This window comes from Mytilus californianus, unplaced genomic scaffold (assembly GCF_021869535.1).
Source record: "Mytilus californianus isolate M0D057914Y unplaced genomic scaffold, xbMytCali1.0.p SCAF_22, whole genome shotgun sequence".
NCBI lineage: Eukaryota > Metazoa > Mollusca > Bivalvia > Mytilida > Mytilidae > Mytilus > Mytilus californianus.
In genome coordinates, this window is record NW_026262671.1 from 4,694,753 (window position 1) to 4,708,478 (window position 13,726).

At 33.7% G+C, this 13,726-nt stretch overlaps 1 long non-coding RNA gene across 1 annotated transcript in view; it reads right to left on the reverse strand.

The window, feature by feature from the left end:
* Positions 1-342: 342 nt before the first annotated feature.
* LOC127732156 (uncharacterized) overlaps positions 343-13,726 on the reverse strand; it is a 47,452-nt gene continuing 34,068 nt past the window's right edge. The window contains exons 3-5 of the long non-coding RNA XR_007996086.1: positions 7,938-8,012; positions 3,631-3,654; positions 343-428 (exon numbers count right to left, since the gene is read on the reverse strand). This is a non-coding gene — a long non-coding RNA (uncharacterized LOC127732156). The remainder of the gene's footprint in view (positions 429-3,630; positions 3,655-7,937; positions 8,013-13,726) is intronic.

Below are 13,726 nucleotides of genomic sequence, written 5' to 3' on the forward strand. Positions count from 1 at the left end.
CATGAAAGTAGGAGGCAGAACACAATACTGTAAAATCTGCCTTAGGGATTTCCGTTTTGAATTTTCCTCAGATTTCGGTATTTTTGTTACTTTACTTTTTACTAACATCTTGATTGATTGATTGGTGGTTGCTTTATGCCGCCTTAGCGCTAAAAAGGCTATATCGCGGCAAGAGCTAATTCTAATATTTTACAATTTAAGGTATTTTTTCAAAATCAGACAAAAGGTCCTTCAATATATTAAAACTCAAGTTTAAAGCAAAATTGCTTATTTACAAATAAAATTCAACACTAAGATAAAGTGATAAAAATTAAAATCATTTAAACTTATACAACATTACTTACATCTTGATTATCAATGTCTGCTTTATTCTTAAGACATTTTTTCACATCTTTTACATTTCCATTCTTAGCAGCTGTAAGAAGTGTCTGTAAGTAATACAAAGATTTTACATTTAACAGATTGTAATAAAAAATAAATGAAATAACTGTTAACATGGTTAAGTCTGGCAATAATTATAGGTTTCATAACGAGTGAGAATGGGATATCGCTTGATATCAACTAGAGTTATGTAATTTCAATATAAAAACAAGAAATGATTGTAACAGGATGCTGTTACAAAGTCTCCCAAACGAAGCTCCCATAATTCGTAATTCCCAGGGTCGCCTGACATTGGACAAAGTCCAGTATAGTTATATGCATTAGTGATGCCTGGGGACTAACCCTGTATATCATTCAAATCATCTTGGCATGACAAACCAGAATATATATGGTTTAGGGGTGGGGATCTCGACCATTTAAAAGATACTAGAACATTGGGGGTGGGGGGAACCCCTGGGGACTGACCATATACGTCATTCAAATGTTCGAGACATGATGAACAGGAATATATATGGTTTAGGGGTGGGGATCTCTACCATTTACAAGATATTAGAACTTTCTCAAATGGCAGGGGGTCAGGATGACCCCTGGGGACTAACCCTGTATATCATTCAAACCATCTTGGTATGACAAACCAGAATATATATGGTTTAGGGGTGGGGATCTTGACCACTTACAAAGATATTAGAACTTTCTTAAATGGCAGGGGGTGGGAGTGACCCCTGGGGACTAACCCTGTATATCATTCAAACCATCTTCGCATGACAAACCAGAATATATATGGTTTAGGGGTGGGGATCTTGACCACTTACAAGATATTAGAACTTTCTCAAATGGCCGGGGGTGGGGGTGACCCCTGGGGACTAACCCTGTATTTCATTTGATGTGCTTTATCATGACAAACCAGAATATATATGGTTTAGGGGTGGGGATCTCAACTATTTACAAGATATTAGAACTTTCTCAAATGGCAGGGGGTCGGGATGACCCCTGGGGACTAACCCTGTATATCATTCAAACCATCTTGGTATGACAAACCAGAATATATATGGTTTAGGGGTGGGGATCTCGACCATTTACAAGATATTAGAATTTTCTCAAATGGCAGGGGGTCAGGATGACCCCTGGGGACTAACCCTGTATATCATTCAAACCATCTTAGCATGACAAACCGGAATATAAATGGTTTAGGGTGGGGATCTTGACCACTAACAAGATATTTGAACTTTCTTAAATGGCAGGGGGTGGGGGTGACCCCTGGGGACTAACCCTGTATTTCATTTGATGTGCCTTATCATGACAAACCAGAATATATATGGTTCAGGGGTGGGGATCTCGACCATTTACAAGATATTAGAACTTTCTCAAATGGCAGGGGGTCGGGATGACCCCTTGGAACTAACCCTGTATATCATTCAAACCATCTTAGCATGACAAAACAGAATATATATGGTTTAGGGGTGGGGATCTTGACCATTCACAAGATATTAGAACTTTCTTAAATGGCAGGGGGTGGGGTGACCCCTGGGGACTAACCCTGTATTTCATTTGATGTGCTTTATCATGACAAACCAGAATATATATGGTTTAGGGGTGAGGATCTCGACCATTTACAAGAGATTAGAACTTTCTCAAATGGCAGGGGGTCGGGATGACCCCTGGGGACTAACCCTGTATATCATTCAAACCATCTTAGCATGACAAACCAGAATATATATGGTTTAGGGGTGGGGATCTTGACCACTTACAAGGTATGAGAACTTTCTTAAATGGCAGGGGGTGGGGTGACCCCTGGGGACTAACCCTGTATTTCATTTAATGTGCTTTATCATTTAGAACATTTTCAATTAAAAAGATTGTGTCTATTTCAAACGGTTTTCAATTTATAATCATTTGAAAATTTAAAAAAATAAAATCCCATAGGGTTCTATAGTAAAACCCTCCTTTCTTTTTGCCCCTCAAAGTACCCCTTTGTAAACCCCATTGCACAAACAAAACCCTGATTGCACCACTAGACATGTTATTCTAACATATTGTGAAACCCTAAGTTAATTTGACAAGCGGTTTTGGAGAACGGGTGCGGACAAGTTCAAATTCAAAAGTGGCGGAAGAAGAAGAAGAAGAAGAAGAAGAAGAAGAAGAAGAAGAAGAATAATAAGAACTGAGCAAAACCAACAAGTCTTCCCAAACTTTGTTTGGGAGACTTAATAAAAGAGCCTTTGGTGAGTTTATTATTACTATTCAAATTAAATAACGAGAGTTGATATCAAGCGATATCCAATTTTCACAAGTTGTTAAACCTATTTCTCTTATGGTCAGCACTCTCAATGTGTAAAATTTAAAAATCCGCGAAATGTTGATCTAGTCTTTTGCACATTCCAGTATGTCGTCATATGTCCTTTTCTGGTGTCAAACTTTAACATCAGACATTTTAAGACTTTTTGTATGCTTCAGAATGTAATAAAATTTGACAAAAAGAAGATAATTGTTAGGTGAAATATGTGAGTGTTTTGTATATTATAGAAGAAATCACAAATGTCCGTTGCCATGGACGAAATGTACATCGTCTTAACCTTTGAAAGTCATCATTGACCTAATGAATAACTTATGGAAATGCCGTAATATCTTCTTGTGATGATGGATAAGCCAATCAAATTAACACAGATTTTCGTATCACACTCCGTGCAGTGTGATACAAGAAATATCTATTCATGCAAGAATAAGATAACAGACCCCTCAAATATCATTTATGAAGAGAGGATATGTACCAATTATACACTTATATTTGAAAATCATTCGATAAATTTCTGAAACTGAAAAAACCTAAATTGCATTTTTGTTTGTCATTAGTTACTAAATACTGATTCAAATGCTTTTGTATAACTAAACTGCCACTAAATAATGTATGATGATCAGATCCAAGTTACTGACACCAAGACCGCAGAAGATTTCTGGCAAGTTGCTAATGATTTATAAACAACAAAACAAAAACAGGTATGAAATTTCATGTAGTTCATGCCTATTTCCGCTATGAGTTATTAGCAACATCTTAGTTTGTGAAATGTTTGTAGAAGACATTTCTTTGTCCAAGTCAGAGTTGTATAACATTTGTTTGATTTGTGTTCTTGGAATATCTATTTTTGTAGTTCATGTAAAATTTTTATCTCAAATTATCACATACTTGTATTTTCTGTAAGAAAATGGAAAACAAAATGTCACATGACAATTGGACTTAAAATTCAATCTTACCTTATTCCAATTTTCCATTTTATCCTAAAAATAGAAAAAAAACTATTTCAAATATATACTGTAGAGTTATTATTGAGCTATTTTTGTAACTGTCAATTTAAATTACATGATCCTTATGGACTTGTAAATTACTGACTATTGTGCTATATGAAATTAAACAAGAGGCACACTTATGCCTGTATTGCTTACCTGGTGAAAATATCACCAGTTTGCTAATTATGATTTTTATATGCAAATACTATAGTTAGTCTTTGTGTTGCAGATAATTTTTACAATTTACAAGTTTAATCTATCTCCTATAAGTTTTTAGATAACAGCTCAAACTGATAAATATCTGAGTAAAAAGATCCTGTCATGCTGATCATTTAGTATTCACTTTTAACCTATAGCTAGCTCCTATAAGTTTTCCAGATAAACGGAAAAAAGGGAAACATGTATATTTCAGAGGCAACATCTCAAAAAAACAGGTTGATATATATTTTTTTACATTTCCAGGGTTTATAGATCTTGTCATGCTGGTAATGGTATTTTTAATCTAGCTCCTACATGATAATCAATTCATTTTGTACCAGCAAAAACTTCAAAACAAGAATATTTCAGGGGCAATAACTCCACAGGTGACAGGTTTTTGTCCAATTTTTAAGGAAGATACATCTTGTTGTGCTGAACCTTTTTGCACTTTATGCTTTTAAGTTACCCCTATAGTTTTCATGATAGCAGCCAACAACTGCGTAAAATTTGAAAAAAAAGATATTTCAGAGGCAAAAATAAGTGGTTCGTTTTTATCAAAATTTCCAGGTGGATACATCTTGTCATGCTGACATGTTTACACTTTTGGGTGCAATCAACAGTTTTTTTTCTATGACGTCATATTTTGAGGGACCATACATAAGCGACCTTTAGTGGTGGAATGGTTAATAAAGATACTTGTATAAAAATAGATATCACTGGAATCAGAATTTTCTCTAGTTTATAATGAAATAAAAATAAAGAGTAATTTTAACATAATAAAAAAGTTCTATCCAGAGAAAATGAAAAAAAAAGTGCCCAATCTCAACATGAAAAACCTGAACAGTGCTGAAATCAGGTCATGCGCATACCCATGTAGGCATGATACAGGCACATTTCAGATAATCAGAACTGTATGAATTTCATAGATTTTAACCTGGTCTTTTAAAGAAATCGCGCTTCAGGCTACGTTCTCCTGCTTCGGAAAAAACTACAGTAGATACAAATAAGTTTTCAACTTTCACTACCAAAAACACAGCGAGTTTACAGTATTGTCTCCCCTTAGAACATGTATATTCAATCTAATTTATACAATAAATTTAATCAGTCAGCCTGTTTTGGTTGAAAGCTAACTAACTAATTTTTACCATCAAATACAAAATGCATGATACTTTTTCACCAATTATGTAAATAAAAATGGATTTTCCTCCATTGCTATTTTTAGTCGTGGAATAACCCCTAGTTTTTATACGAAACTGTTTATAGCACCCTATAACCTAGTTCCTATTATATTAAAACATTGGCTAGGAAATGTCAGACAAGGGAAACAACTCCTATAAAAGAGAGGCAAAAGATTTCAAAGGGATATTCAAACTTAATAAGAGGTTGATTGACAATTTCGATCGTGTTGACTTATTTGTAGGACTTACATTGTTAAACATCTTTGCCATTTAAAGTTTATTGGCATCGATCATAGTGTCTGCAAAAAACTAGATATGGACAATGCCCCCCTCTTTTCTGCTCTGCCATATGCATGAGTATAGTTCCACATATTTTAGATTTGACAAACAGTGATGTTGGCATACAACTTGAAATTGTTACGCTGTCTGTAAGACACAAATGATGCCCCCGCCTGACCATAGGAAATTATAAATTTAACACTTTGTATGATAATGTAACTGTAGGAGGAGATAGCCAGACAAACCATGATCTCTTTATGCAGCTAGTACCAAAAAATGACTAAGTCCAACTACCTGTCATTTTCAGAATATTTGAGAAAAAAAATTAAAATCCTGTGGCCATGCACACCTCCATTATGTGTTTGAACATCATATAAAATATTAAAGCTGTATCTCCAAAACTGTATGAGGAGATAGCCGGACAAACCATGATCTTTTAATGCAGCTAGTACCAAAACTAGAGGCTCTAAAGAGCCTGTGTCGCTCACCTTGGTCTATATGCATATTCAACAAAGGACACTCTTCAGCATTGTACACAAGAATAGAATTAATGACAAAAATCTCTGGTTTTTTTTTATCTTATATTGCTGATCATTGAAGTCTGTTTAGTGTCTCTCTATCTTATTTTGCTTTTGCTCCAAACACAATAATGGGTAAAAAAATATTCCTAATTCAAGGGCAATAACTCCTATAAACATGATAAAGAGTAACAGTCTACTAATCATTAATCATCAGCAAAATTTAACTTGTTAGTAGGTCTTGTCTTGCTTATCATTTTTGATTATTGCTTATCATTTTTGATTATTTAAATTTCTATCTATCTATTATAATTTTTATCATATAAGGCAGAATGCAAAATAAATGGTAAAAATTGTCATAAAGGGCAATTACTCCAATAAGGAGTCATCGGACAATTTCCACCATTTGTCTTAATTGTAGATCTTGTCTTGCTTACCATTTTTGATTATTTAAGTTTCTATCTATCTATTACAATTTTTATCATATAAGGCAAAACGCCAAAAAATGGTGAAAATCGTCATTAAAGGGCAATAACTCCAATAAGGAGTCGTCCAACAATTTCCGCCATCAGCCTTAATTGTAGATCTTGTCTTGCTGATCATTTTTGTTTTTTTTTAAGTTTCTTTCTATCTATTATAAGTTTACGATATAAGACAAAAACGCAAAAAAAAATTGTACAAATCATCAAAGGGCAATAACTCTAATAAGGAGTCAACTGACGATTTCAACCATAAGACTAATTTGTGGAACTTGTCCATTTGATCATTTTTGCATTTTAAAGTTTCTCTCTATCTATTATAGTTTTCAAGATAATAGGCAAAAATGAAAACAGTGGTAAAATTTGTCATTAAAGGGCAATAACTCCTACAGGAAATCATCTGACAGTTTTGACGTATATAGACAATTGGTAGAGCTCAACATTCTTAACAATTTTACCCTTGCAGATTTCCTCTATTTATAACGGTTATCAGAATAATAGACAAAACTTGCATTTTTAGCCACAAAGGCCATCTTTGTTGGCAGTCAGAGTCATCGGACACATTTTTAAAACTAAATACCCTAATGATGATTGTGGCCAAGTTTGGTTAAACTTGGCCCAGTAGTTTCAGAGGAGAAGATTTTTGTAAAAGTTAACGGACGACTGACGCCAAGTGATGAGAAAAGCTCACTTGGCCTTTCAGACCAGGTGAGCTAAAAATGACTAAGTCCAACTACCTGTCATTTTCAGAATATTTAAAAGAAATCAAAATCCTGTGGCCATGCACACCTTCATTATGTGTATGAACATCCTACAAAATATTAAAGTTGTACCTCCTAAACGTAGGAGGAGATAGCCGGACAAACAATGTATCCTAATACGGACGGACCGACGGACAGATGGACAGGGGTAAATTAATATGCTCCTTGACATTTTGTCGCGGAGGGATAACAAAATTTTTTGGTAAAAATAATCATTCAAGGGAAATACCAGCTATAAAGGAACAAACGCAATTTTGGTAATGTAACATTTTCGTAGATCTTACTATGTGGAACAATTTTGCAATTTGAAGTTTACCTCTATCTATCATAGTTTCTGCAAAAAACTTTAAAATTTATTAAAAATTGTCTTATAAGGACAACAACTCCTTTAAGAGATCAATTTACAATTTTGGTCAGTAAAATTATTTGTAGATCTTGACTTGAATATTTTTGCTGTTGCAATTTCGCTTTATTTATAACAGTTTTTAAGATTATAACCAAAAACAGAAAATTTCATTAAATTATTGTTTCAGGGGCAATAACTCAAAATAGGGTTTTACGATTGGTCTGAAAATTTCATGGCAGATAAATCCGTACATAATTATCAATTTGATCCATGTCAGTTTTGCTTGAACTGCTTTATTTTTTCAGATATACGCAAAATACTAGATACCCTAAGGATCATTCAGCCCAGGTTTTGTTGAAATTAGTCCAATATTTTCAGAGGAGAAGATCTCTGAAAAAGTTTACTCCAGAAGACGGAGAGCCAACTGATGCAAAGGGATTGCAAAAGCTGACATGGCTTTTTAGGCCAACTGAAACTAAACTCAAACTCTTAACCTTGCATATTTGATTACTTACCTAAGGGAGGTATTCTACAAACAGGGTGTGATCTTTTCCATCAAACACAAGAACATCAACTACACTTCCCCATACCTAAAAATTTCAAAAGTTTTATTTACCAGCATTAAGACAAACATATGCACAATATTGAATTCATTAATTTCCAGTCTCTCGAAACTGTCAACAAACAAGCAGGGCAATCACATTAAACAAATGTTTTTCTCACATTTTTCATGTCACAGCCTTGAAACCTGTAGTGTAGTAGTTGTTGTTTTTTCCTTCATTGTTGTAATAGGTCGTTGATTTTCTCTTTGGGATTGTTCCACATTTTATCATATCAGTGCTTTTTAAAGATTTTTATATTATTATATGGTATGGGTTCATTGTTGAAGGCTGTTTCGTCACCTGTAATTGTTTCTATCTTTGTCCTATAATTTGGAGTAAGGATATCTGTCTAATTATCAAGCATCCCACAACTCAATATTGCTGTATAATAAAAAATAAAATGATCTAATGATCACAGATAGATCATCCTGCTTTCTTACAGTATTGAATTTATTTCAACAGTAAGTGTTTAAAAGCACCAATGTGAAGGATGGGAAGTCTTGGGCTTTTCATTTTAAAGTCCAGATTGATTATAATCTATCATATTACTTTTCAGGAAAGGCTAACAACATCAGATATTTAGACATCTTTCAATTATTATGGCATGGAAATGGTGCTACATCACATTTCCAAAGAACATATTATTGCATGAGTATATTAATGCACTAATATCTTTTAAATTAAAATTTTACCAGCTATAGAGCAACTTAGAATTGACTTTTTCGAGAATGAAGTTGCTTTTTATTGATTCTCAAAAAAGTGTAGTTGGCCATTTAGGGTCAATTTTGGTTTTCACTATTTGTGTTTATTCATATCTTGAGTTTAAAAAAAAAACATTCCAGTTCATCATGATGGCTTGGTGCGAATTTTTCTCAAACACATTTAGCTATATAATGCATCTTGAAGACTCTTTACAAGAAAATCATTATTCTTCAAAAAAATACTCTGAACAAAAAAGTTACCAGGTAATAATTCGAAGTATGACTCCAAGAAATTGCCATGCCAGGTCACCAATTATTGTTTGTGATTGTCAATTTCCAACTCAGAGAATGATCTGTTGACACAGAGATATGACTTGCCTGTCAGAATAAAATTCAGAAAAAGACAATCTGATGGACAGCAACATTGCTTATTAATTCAGTCACTGGACCATGATCTAGTCGGCAAGGCCTGAAAATGGTCAACAAACTGAGATGTACAGACAGCAATGTAACTTTATAGAAAATATTGTCTATTGTATCAATCTACTTTTAAAAGCAGAAAACTTAACATTGAAAATTGCTAATTAGGTCACTGGACCATGATCTACAAGTAGGGGGCAGGGTCTCAAAATAGTCGTAAAACTGATATGTACTGATAGTTATGCAACTTAATAATAAATATCAATGATCTATCACAAGTAGTTCCTTTCAAACTAACTTAAGAGATAACTTAACAAGTGATGAAGTGTCACAGCAAAAGCATTCCCTATGTCTCGCTTTTTGCAACTTTCGTCGCAGACGAGACAAAATATGATACTGCCCTATTTTTCTTATGTATGTACATCTGGTAGACATGGTAGATAGAAGGATGTGAAGTTGCTTCAGATAGTGATTCAAAATACAGTTGGATTATGTACGATAGGTCCTATGGATTTTATCATGCACTTAGGTTTACTTAGGAATATATAAATACCAACTTCAATGTTCAAGCCAAATTCATGAAACTACAGTGATGTAATTTTGGTGAATTAAATAAAATGACACAATTTCAATTTAATTATATACAAGGCTTGAGCATGTCTTCCTAAATATTTACTTTATTTGAAAGATCAAGTTTAAGAGCACTCTGATTTATGCCTGGATGTCCAGACAAAAAATATAACTTCACGACAGAGATGGGTATACCAGCCTTTGTTTGTGTATGAGGATCATTGTCTGGCATGTCAGCAATTCTAAAGGAAATGAATTGGGTAAATGAGTTGTATAGGTAACTTACTACTGTGTTTCAAACACTTTAAAATATATTAGCTTTAGCATATTCTATATTACATTGACAAATGTTATTCAATAACTATAAAGCACTGGTCTTGGAACACTTGGTCATGTAAGAAGTACAAGCCAACTTGGCTGCCTTTAAAATACTTGATTCTGCACTATGGTAATCCTGATTCTTGCTACAGTTTGTGTAGTTGTTAATCTAAACACCTAGAAGGCTGTGAATTGTCTTTGAGTCATTGTTGACCCTGCTATCAATTCGGAACTTCTTGAGAATGCTGAAGGTCATTTAATGTCCACATTGGAGTGTGAAATAGTGAGTTTTTCTATGCTGAGTTGAAAGTTTATTAACAATTGTTTTCAGCATCAAACCTTCCTGATGTTTTGCCAAGAAGATTCCACTTTTCTATCAATACCAGTATTTACTTTAATCATCTTTGGCATGTACCATAAACAGGAGCCATATTGCATGTATTAAGTAATTAATATTCGATCACCTGTTGTTAGTTAAATCAAACTATTATCACTTGATAATTAGCATTGGGCCAGGGTTTAAATCAACACAATCGTAATGTCAGTTAAACCTGATATGTTCGATACTCTCCTTTTACATCTTCAAATTATAGAGGTAAATACCAGAGTATATCGAACTTTTCACTGATTCCCAGATGTCAACATTGGCACTTCGTTTTGGATTTTAAAAAACTTTTATTGGACCTGACATGATCGAAATAGTTTACCTGACAAAGGGTCTGTCTTGATAGCTATGCCTGACAGTCAGACAATTTTCAGCAGCTCTGGTTTGCGTTTAATTCCAAATGGGTATTTATAGTTTAGGTGGATTTCAGGAATGTGTTGTACCAAATATGATATCACAATACTGTGCTGTTGCAAAATACTGGGCTATTGCACAATACTGTGCAATTGAAGATTTCTACTTGAAACTTTTCAAAAATTTTTGAAGAAAAACAATTTGAACCCCCAAAAAATTGGAAAAAAAAATTCCACCAAATTTTTTGAATCCCTCCTTGGAGTAATTACCCCCAAACTCAATCCCAGCCTTCACTTTGTGGAATGTAGAGAGATCCATACACTTAAACACAAGTTATTGTCTGGAAACTAGAAAAATGTTTGTTTTTGGCTCCTTTTATGCCCCTAATTCCTCAATTTTTGGGGCAATTACCCCCAAACTCAATCCCAACCTTCCTTCTGTGGTATTGAACCTTCTGGTAAAATTTCATAGAAATCCATTCACTTTAACTAAAGTTATTGTCCAGAAATCAAATGTGTCTTCGGACGACAACGACATCATAGCATTATATGAACGCCAAAAACTTTTTGCAGCCGTATAATAAAAACTGTCAAAAACACAAAAACACAAATCACAAAAACTTAACGTTAACCAAAGGACCATGAAAATGCGGTCAAGGTCAGATGATACAAGTAGACAGACATGTACACCTCATTATCATTCCATACACCAAATTTGGTAGAACTAAGTTGCAATTAGTATTTGAACAAGAGTGCACATGCTGAAATGTCTCGCCTTCTTTACTAATCATTGATATTATGTTGATAGTCCTAAATATAAAGATTTACTACAACTATCACATAAACTAAACATGATCCAAGAAAATGAGGTAAAGGTCATATAAACCAAACAAGAAATACATGTACACCTTACAATCATTCAATACACTAAATATAGTTGACCTATTGCTTATAGTTTCTAAGATACAGACTTAACCAAGAAAACTAAACATTGACCAATGAACCATGAAAATGAGGTCAATGTCAGATCAACCATGCCAGGCAGACATGTACAGCTTGCAATCCTTCCATACAACAAATATAGTTGACCAATTGCTTATAGTATTAGAAAAACAGACCAAAACACAAAAACTTAACACTGAGCAATGAACCGTGAAAATGAGGTCAAGGTCAAATAAAACCTGCAAGACTGACATGTACATCATAAAATATTTCCATACACCAAATATAGTTGACCTATTACATATAGTATTAGAAAAAAAGACCAAAACTCTTAAAACTTAACTTTGACCACTGAACCATGAAAATGAGGTCAAGGTCAGAAGACACCTGCTAGCTAGACATGTACACCTTACAATCATTCCATACAACAAATCAGAGATGCAACTAATCGTCGGACCTGTCGGCCCGAGGGGGCAGAAATTGAGCAGGTCCGGCAAATTGGGCTTTTGTGCAAGACCTAATGACCGGCAGGCAGTTCTCTAGGATTTTAGTAAGATTTAGCATTTTTGGTGCTAACCTATTAGTGGGGAATTGAAATTTGCCTTGTTGAAAATTTATTAATTAAAGTTAGTAAGTATGTTTGCTTTAGATGATTCAAACATCAAACTTTTGCGGTAAACAATGGGGATACATGAGATTGGGGAGAGAAACGGCAGTTTTCATTCTTTCTGTAACTGTAACACGAATCTTCTTCCAATAAAGGGGCACCTCAATTGATGAGTAATTATCCACCAAAATAAAAGTTAATGTATCTGAACACTTAAAATGTGACATTTATTATATGAAAAGTAGTCTTCCATTAAAACAAAATTTTGTGTACCAACATAATGGTAAAAAAATTATAAAATTTTCAAATGTTGCTTTTTGAAGTTTAAACATATTTATTCATGCAATTTACAAATATATCAAAATATACAAGGATAACAAAAAATAAGATCTGGAAACAAGCTGCACACAGCTTAAATATCAATCTGATTGATTTTTGTAAGTACATGTATCCCTGTGATGAGAGTTGTAACTGGGAACTTTAAAGAGGGAAATTTAAAACTGAATTGACTTTTCAGTCCTCACTTTCCTGAGAAAGTTGTAATCAATTAAAAATCTTAGAGCACTGTCAAAAAAAATGGAGAATGGTCCTAGCCTGATGTTCAGTGGTACACAATAAAAAAATTTAAAATATATTGTAGTAATTATTAAATAAAAGAACTCAATTGAATTTTAGATATTTTCTAAAAATAATCCACTAAAGCAGCTGTCACTGTAAAGACATCCTATCTCCGTTCTCTTACTGTATAAAAAGCTGATATAAAAACTAGAGGCTCTCAAGAGCCTGTGTTGCTCACCTGTATTTACTGATGCTTTGGAAATCATGTAAAATAAGGTTAAAATCATAATAAATAGTATTAGATATTAGATATTATAATGATATCTAAGATAATAACAAAAAACTGCAAAATTTTTGTAAAATTACTAACTCAGGGGCAGCAACCCAACAACAGGTCGTCGGATTTGTCTGAAAATTTCAGGGCAGATAAATTTAAATCTGATGAACATTTTTGCCACCTGTCAGATTTGCTCTAAATGCTTTAGTTTCAGAGATATAAACCAAAAACTGCATTTTACCCCTATGTTCTATTTTTAGCCATGGCGGCCATCTTGGTTGGTTCGCGGGGTCATCGGACAAAATTTTTAAACTAGATACCCTAATAATGATTATGGCCAAGTATGGTTAAATTTGTATCAGTAGTTTCAGAGAAGAAGATTTTTGTAAAAGATTACAAAAATTTACGAAAAATTGTTAAAAATTGATTATTAAGGTCAATAACTCCTAAAGGGGTCGACTGACAATTTTGGTCATGACAACTTATTTGTAGATCTTACTTTGCTGAACATTATTGCTGTTTACAGTTTATCTCTATCTATAATAATATTGAAGATAATAACCCAAAACTG